Source organism: Macrobrachium rosenbergii, chromosome 27, assembly GCF_040412425.1.
Source record: "Macrobrachium rosenbergii isolate ZJJX-2024 chromosome 27, ASM4041242v1, whole genome shotgun sequence".
Classification (NCBI taxonomy): Eukaryota; Metazoa; Arthropoda; class Malacostraca; order Decapoda; family Palaemonidae; genus Macrobrachium; species Macrobrachium rosenbergii.
In genome coordinates, this window is record NC_089767.1 from 41513909 (window position 1) to 41522824 (window position 8916).

The window sequence follows — 8916 nt, forward strand, 5'->3', positions numbered from 1 at the left end:
CCACCAGTAGAGAAGCAAACAAACAAACAATACCTTCCCAGGAACAAAATGGAAAACAACCCGCCTTCTTTATAGGCCTAGGATATTGTCACTAGAAGCAACCACAGGTTGAGATATTTCAACTCAATTGTCTATATCTTCTATTAGATTTAAATATGATAATTATGATAACTACGGTGGCATTGTAGTAACACCATTCCGTTAATAACCACGAGAAACCAGGAACATTCCTGTAATACTGTCTGGAACGCATTTTGAAGGCGTTCACCCGTGGCCAACGGTTCACCTCACACGGAGAAATAGCACGGGCCGCGTTCAATAGTTTCCTGACTGAATCACGTCGACAAAAGCGCGTGATTATTCTCGTAATATTACGTCACCAGCCTTGAGTAACCTGGACTGATACGACCCCTTCCCACAATAATTCCTGTAACGATTATCTCGGTTCCAGATGGAGGCGGATCTATCCACATTTGACCGTTCTAAAATCGGATTTTTTTTCGTAAATCTTAACTCCCGCGTGATTGCTTCAGAATCACAGAGCAACGCGATATATTTTCGTGAAAAATAAGCTGACTTGCGCAATTACTCAAATGGTTATTGATACAGCATTAAGTAATCGAGAATGGGCAATCTCTCTCTCTCTCTCTCTCTCTCTCTCTCTCTCTCTGAACGCTGCCTATGATGCGAAATCTAAACACTAGATTAAGGAGAGCATTAAGTTCACATATCCTTCTAAACACTTGATTACGGAGAGAGTATTAAGTTCACATATCCTTAACAAAAATCGGGTGAAGACATGTGTGTATATATATATATATATATATATATATATATATATATATATATATATATATATATATATATATATATATATATATATATATATATATATATATATCATTCGATCTCGTTTCCTCTAGAGGATGTCTCCAGAGAAAAGTCAACCCAGTGGTCAGTGTCACATTCATACTTTAACAACTGATTTGTGGATGAACCCCAATCCGGAAAACTTCCATAAATCACCTGCTTTACACACCTATACAAAGGTCTTATAAACAGTGAGCTGAACCCACCATTCACTTCCATTCCATCTTGTACTGACTCAATGCTCTTTGGATATTAAAGTCTTTCCTTTCTGATACCTCCTTCACTCAAACTATCCAGTGCTTCCTGTCCTCTTCACTCCTAACGTTCTGAATTTCATAGTTCTGTAAATTCTTTTCACCAAACTCTGGATTGGATTGTGTTGTCCCTAAGCTGATACAAGCCACATCTTGGATTCATTTGCAACAGACACACTTAGTTTGTTGTGGTGTACATTTCTGGTGAAAGGATGGGCCACCACTGAAGATCTACAATTGAATGGTCTACAGTTATTTTCTGAGCAATAATAGCTACATACATTTTGACAGGGAATCTGTCTGCAGAAGGTGAAAGATGAATTTGTTGTGACAGGGTGGGATGTTCATTTGGCGAAATCTAGCCTATGTTTGGTATGGTTCATAATGATTATAACAAGAAACCGCTCTACCTTTTACCAAAGGTTAAAGAGGAGTCCGGGATTGGGCAGGGCTAACAACCCATCCCATTCCCACCATGTGGTAAGTGGCACCTGAGTTGGGTTGGGTGTGGAGTGCCTTCACTCAAACGGGACAAGCACCCTAGGTTATAAAAGTTTAGAGTAGGCTATGTTTAGATACACTGTTTTCATATTACCCAAACTTAAACCCAAGTTTTCTACTATGGTCCCCCACAACTGATAGACATAAGGGTAGGATTATGTTAGATGAAAGGTCTTATCTTAAAAAAAAATTTAAGAGGTTTGCAACCCCTGTCAGGTAGGACCCAGCACCCTAAGTTAAATGAGGCTGTTTGGATAAATCTTGCATTTAATGTGCTTTCTTACTACCCCACCCAAAAACCCTGGTTTACCTCTTTGTTCCCCATAATTGTTACTTGTAAGGGTATGGTTAGGTTAAGGGGTAGGTGTTATACAGTTGATGCCCACCTATTCGCGGCTTCACTTATTCTCAGATTTGTCTGTGGAACATACATACACAATTTGCGGTATTTTTCATAATGAAATATTAAGATTACTGTATTTTCATACCAGTTTCGTAACTAAATGCACTTTTTGTGATAGAACTATTAAAATATTCTTGTAAAAGCATTTTTAGAGGGTTTTTTGGTGTTTTGAACCATCAAAATAGGCAGTTATAAGCGTTTTTAGAGGGGTGTCAAGTATTTGTGGATTTTAGCTATTAACGGGGGTAGTGCTACACATCTGCCGCGAATACCGGGGGTCAATATATATTAAAACGGTGGTTTGCCAACCAAATTAACAGTAATACTACCTTAATTTTTCCCTAACAGAGAACTGAACATAAAATATCCAGGAAATTCACCATGAGAACTTATACGTCTACTGGCTAAAAGTGACCTAATATTACTAACAGAAAATCACAAGAGATTGCACCTGCTTGCAGAACATGTGCTGCAAGCATTTGAAAATTTTGAAACAAATACTGTACCAAAAAATTACTGAAAACTTCCAAAGCAATAAAAATGGAATTAAAATATGGGCAAACCTTCACATTTTTATAAGTAAATATGTAACTTGATAAAATACATGCAAATCTTCACATTTTTATCAGTAAATATGTAACTTGATATTCACTATGTAACTTGTATTCCCTATGGAAAAAAATGCTAAAATGTCCGTCATCTATTTCTGATATTGAGTATCATGCTGATAAGAAAATACAACTATATTATTACCAACAATGATTTACCTTTTAACTGTACCTCCCCAACCACCTATCAGGGTATGGAATATGCTGTGTGGTGTTTCACTTGTCCTACTCCCATAACCAAAGTGGGTTGAAGCCAGCTACCCCCAGTTAGGTCGGAACATGGAGCCCTAGGATAAGTTAGGTCGGAGCATGGAGCCCTAGGATAGGTTAGGTTATGGTAATGTTACGTTAGGATGCATCCCTGCTGAAATATGTCTTTGATCTGCTATTTAGCAGCCCACTAACCGCACACATTATGCGCAACTGCCCTGCGCTTTGACTGAAATTTCATTGTTTAATTTATATGAATAAAGCGCTCCTGTTTCTGCACTTTGCTCTCTTTTGGTTTCTGCTACCCTACCCTGGCTTCCAACTCGGGTCATCCCAAATTGTTTTACTGTATATAGGCTATAGATGAATCACTTGTATAAGCCTATGCAGAGGAATTATTTGCAAAAAAATAATGGTTAGATGCATAAAACACGAGATAAGCAACAGGAAAAATAGGGTTCAAGCACCGGCGAGAAATTAAAATATCACTGCATTACCAGTTATTAATACAAAAACAGGTAGTTTTTTGGAAGGCTCCAGCCATCCAGTTTTGCATGGAAGACCATTTTGGGTTTTTCATGCAAAAAAGGCTACGAAATGATGGGGCACTAAAATAACCTAAAAATACCAACTTAACCTAACCTAGGGGTGTTTTTTGGTTACAATTTTGCAGTATTAGCTATGGAGGGGGGTGGGGGACCGTATTGTCTTACTTTATATGTCGTAATTTGATTAATTTTTTTCTCTGTCATCAAGCATTTACTCAGGTTATGTACTGAGAAGAATTTTTTCCTTTTGATGTGTTTTACCCAAGAAAAATATAAATTATAATGTGGGAAGTGGCTGGAGTCCTCCGAAAAATAAACCAGAAACATACCGTATCAAAAGTTCTCTTTACAAAGACGGATCTTAGGTCTGGGCCTAAAAGTTTACTTACGTTATCATTCCATTCTGCAAACTCTGCACCCCTGGGCAGGTAAAAGACGCTTCCATCTTTCAAGAACTGTGATGTTAAGTGCAATAAACTCTTCAGTATTCAAAACTTCCATCAGTGTTCAGTCCTTGCATTAGGTATGCAATTCAACACGGGGATTAGCTAGAGTTAGTTCCACCTGGCGTATTTCAAGGCACTAAACATTAGGCACGAATGATCTCAAGACTGCGACGAACAAGAAACTTCTGTCTTCAGACGTTGTTCTTCCTACTCGATGTCATAATCAGGCCACGTTCTTTTTAATTGATAATTGGTTTTGGGCGATGAGATCAGAAGATTATTTCTTTGTATTTTATTCCTTACTACGAACTCCGTGTAAGTGTAGTGTCGAAATAAATAAATTTATAAATACTTTGAAGGTCTGTTGAGGATACCACTTACAATTTGGTTTACACCAAGTAGAACGGTTCCCAAAATTCGTACGCTACTTCTCATAGCGTAAACAGTCGTTCAATAAGAGTTGTTACAAGGATACGAAAAGGAATTTTTCTCCTATTTCTGTGCAGCGCCATTTCTTTGCCGAATTTTTATTCTGCTGATACATTTCATAGGCTAATGAATTCTCCTTAAATTTTCACTAACATTCGTGGCCATCCCGTTGTGCGAGTGGAGGTAGAGAGCGAACGCCCCTTATTGTATGCTCCTAACTCTGCTCCTACATAACGGGCAAATAAATTCTATCATTTTACTTTCATTTGTAACTTCGTTATGGCTAACATTGTGGAAAATTGTTTCATCCCACTTGCAAATCTGATACAATGAAGGTAAGAACTGGGCGGGGAATGAATGTGATGAGTTGTATTACGAAAAGAAATAGTGTTTTAAGATGGATGCAATAGTGCTTTCAAAACAATACAGTGGCTCCTCCCTGAATGAGCTCGCACGTGGGTCATGTGAATAGGTTCCATGTCACAACTTAAGCTGTCAAGTAACAAATGAATTTTGGGATGCTGGTGGATGACCTCTTCTTAAGACCTTTGGTAATACGTCGTGTTTTTTGTTCGTCGCTCAGCTACAAACATCGGGGAGGTCAGCAACTGAGCTACTAAATGCCCTTTAGAAGTACAAACCATCCTTCAGTGACAGCAAGGCTTTTAAAAATTAAATTTAGGTTGCAGGTTCTTGAAATTTACAGCAAACGAACCTATGATATGTCAGAAAAATCTCGTATTGGTGACACAGACTTAAAAGCCTACTCCAGAATTTAGTCTACGCGAATAATAAATAACCAGATAGCGGTTAGGCAAATTCATAAAAATGTAAAAGGCAAAATTAGAATAATAATAATGGCAAAAAGCGATGATGAATAGAATTTCAAAAACAAAATTATATTCAACCCCAGCGCAAACATTCAAGAAGACTAAATAACATGTACTTTTTTCTTTTGCGCAGGCACGAGAGAGAACGAAAGGAATTTGGGAACCGTTCTACTTGCCAAGTAAACTAAACAGCAAGCGGTAGCCTGAACTGAACATCAAACTGTTTAGATATTTATTTATTTTCACAGTCCAAGTATGAATACTTGAATAAAATAAAAAAAAGACAATAGAAATAAATCTCCTGATCATATAAAACAGATTATCAATGAAAAGAACGTGTCCTGGATGTGGCCCAACCGGGCTGACAATCATCTAACGAGTCAGTTTGATTTGAGAAGTGATGTGAGTAATACCCTTTCGCGATCGCTCTTGCTTTAGACGTAAATGAGTTTTTAAATGTGTCTATAGATCTGTAACTTGGTTGAGTGTTCGTTCCTTTATGTTCGTGCGGGGAAATTAAATACTGCAGCCAACCAAATCCACCGGTTTTAATAAATGTTTGTGCAGGCACTGGAAGAACTAGAATTAGTACGTGATCTCTCAAGCTTTAAACAATGTCAAGAATTGATCTCGAAGGTAAGTCAGCTTATGGAGGCCTAGACCTATGCAATGACGTGCGTTTTCCTATCCGTTACCTAGGCCTATTTTTTTCCCGTCCTTTGGCTAGGCCTATTTTTTTCCCGTCCTTTGGCTAGGCCTATTTTTTTCCAGCCCTTTACTTAGGGCTATTTTTTCCAATCCTTTAGCTAAGCCTATTTTTTCCAGTCCTGTATCTAGGCCTATTTTTTCCCAATCTTTAGCAAGGCCTATTTTTTACAGTCCTTTACCTAGACCTATTTTTTCCAATCCTTTAGCTATACCTATTTTTTTTCCCGTCCTTTATCTATGCCTATTTTTTCCAGTCATTTAGCTACGCCTATTTTTTCCAGTCATGTAGCTACGCCTATTTTTTCCAGTCATGTAGCTACGCCTATTTTTTCCAGTCATTTAGCTACGCCTATTTTTTCCAGTCATGTAGCTACGCCTATTTTTTCCAGTCATTTAGCTAGGCCTATTTTTTCCAGTCATGTAGCTACGCCTATTTTTTCCAGTCATGTAGCTACGCCTATTTTTTCCAGTCATGTAGCTATTTTTCCAGTCATGTATATTTTTTCCAATCCCTATTTTTCCAGTCCTTGCTTCACCTATTTTTTCCAGTCCTTTAGCTAACTTTTTCCAGCTATGCATATTTTTCCAGTAGCTTTTAACCTATTTGTCATTGTCCTTTAGCTGGGCCTATTTTTTTGTCCTGTAGCTATTTTTTCCAGTCATGTAGCCTATTTTTTCCAATCATTTAGCTAAGCTTTTTTTCAATCCTTTTTTCCAGTCATGTAACTAGTCATGTAGCTGCGCCTATTTTTTCCAGTCATGCCTATTTTTTCAGTCCTTTAGCTAGGCCTATTTTTCCCCAATCTTAACTACGCCTATTTTTCCAAATCCTTTAGCAAGGCCTATTTTTTCCCAATCCTGTAGCCTGTTTTTTCAGCCCTAGCTGCGCCTAGTTTTCAATTTTTCCAGTCAATCCTTTTTTTTCCAGTCAAAATTTTTTCCAGTCCTATTTTTTTTCAATCTTTTAGCTACGCCTATTTTTTCCAATCTTTTAGCTACGCCTATTTTTTCCAGTCCTTTAGCTAGGCCTATTTTTTCCAGTCCTTTAACTAGGCCTATTTTTTCCAGTCCTTTAACTAGGCCTATTTTTTCAGTCCTTTAACTAGGTCTATTTTTCCTTTAGCTAGGCTGATTTTTTCCAATCCTTTGCCTAGGCCTATTTTTTCCTTTATTTTTTTTCCAATCATCCTAGCCTATTTCTCCAGTCCTTTATTTTTTTTTTTCCATTCTTTAGCCTATTTTTCCAGTCCTGTAGCTAGGCCTATTTTTTCCAATCCTTTAGTCCTTTAGCCTTTAGCTAGCCTATTTTTTTTTTTTCCAAATCCTTTAGCCAAATCCTTTAATTTTTTCCAATCCTTTAATTAGGCCTATTTTTCCAGTCCTTTAACTAGGCCTATTTTTCCCAATCAGTTAACTAGGCCCATTTTCCCAATCCTTTAACTAGGCCTATTCTTTCCAGTCCTTTAGCTAGGCCTATTTTTTCCAGTCCTTTAGCTATGTCTATTTTTTCCAATCCTTTAACTAGGCCTACTTTTTCCCATCCTTTAGCTAGGCCTATTTTTTCCAATCCTCTAGCCAGTCCTATTTTTCCAATCCTCTAGCCCGTCCTATTTTTTCCAATCCTCTAGCCAGTCCTACGGCCCAGTTAATGTAACAGTTTGGGGTGATTGCAGGTGGTAGCCCCAGGGATTTCAGGAGGAGAGAAACCAAAAAGAGAGCGAGCTGCACAGATAGGATTGGTTTAGAATGCATATAAACCACAAGCTAAATAGTTAAAAAGTACACATTTCTTATGTATAGACCTAGTCAGTATCAGTCACACGACAGTTCAAAGAACAAGGATGTCAGTAGGGCAATGACAGGGATGTAACCAATACTTAGGCTAACCATAGGTTACCTTAACTCAGTTTCATAGCTGGCGTTCCATCATTGCGGGTGCCTAGGTAGGGCCAAGATATTTTGGGGGTGGGGCAAAAAAATTACACAAAACTAATGTACCAATTCTGTAATTAATGAAATATACTCTTCTCGAATGTATATATCCATGTGAATGAAGGAAAATAATAGTATTAGTAATTAGTAAACCTGCCTTTGAAATTATGGAGCTCAATTTTCAATTATTTTTCAACTCACCAGAGGCAAATATATCAATACTGTAAGGATTAGAGTTTAGCTGCAAAGGGAATTTCAACTTGGGGGGCCAAGCATCTGGCTGTGGGAGCCCGGACCCCGTTCCCCCCAGCTACACCACTGCCTTATCAGGACCTAACCTTGCACACTAGATCATAATAAACAAGGGGCCACTCCCTCTCTTCCACACAGCATTTTTTGTGGCATATCCCATGTATCTTCTAGCTATATCTATAAGATAAACCTTGGCTGGTGATAGTAATATATTTCAATTTCATATTGGCATGAAATTCAGTACAGATATGGGAAATGGTCAAATGATGGTTATCTTAGTATTTTTTCCATAAGAAATGTGAAGGACAATTGAATAATTTGTGTATACTGATAAGGATATGAAGACATTGCTATTTTAGGTGTGTTCTGTTTGGGATGTGTTGACTGCTTAAAAGACATGTCTGTACTGTGCACAAGTACTTGCAAAATCTCTTTCATTTTTCCATTTCTGTAGTAGGTAACTTTTGATCAATAAAAATTTTATAACATCTCTCTGCGAAATTCCCAGATTTTTCTGAGTCCTCCCAGTTTTCACCAACAGATATATTTTGTTCCAACATGGAAGAAGTGTGGCTGGTTATAAAATTTTGGTAAGTTCAGTCAGTATATAACAGCTTGGGGGACCCACTGGAAACTGGGATTTTTAGGGTGCACTGGGGAAATTGGAATGGAAAGCGAATTGAGATGCACAATTAGAAATAATGTAAGCTGTAAGAAGGAAAAATTTTTGGTTTTTGTCCATAGGCTAATCAGGATCAATCATAACATATTATAGAGAACAGAGGTGTCCCAAGGCCATTACAGGAATTTATCTTGACCTTACCCTCCCCAACCTCACCTAGGGCAGCAAGTCCCCCCCCCCCAACAACCTGCCCTATTGTACCCTAAATCGTGGAGTAAATTGCAGGGATGCCTCCAAACCTTA

The 8916-nt window shown here is 37.9% G+C and overlaps 1 protein-coding gene across 2 annotated transcripts in view; it reads left to right on the forward strand.

The window, feature by feature from the left end:
- The first annotated feature begins 5481 nt into the window (after positions 1-5481).
- Positions 5482-8916, forward strand: part of LOC136853712 (vascular endothelial growth factor receptor kdr-like) — an 80527-nt gene continuing 77092 nt past the window's right edge. For both annotated transcript variants that reach the window (XR_010857539.1, XM_067129683.1), the window contains exon 1: positions 5482-5735. The gene's annotated coding sequence lies outside the window, so the exon portion shown is untranslated. The remainder of the gene's footprint in view (positions 5736-8916) is intronic.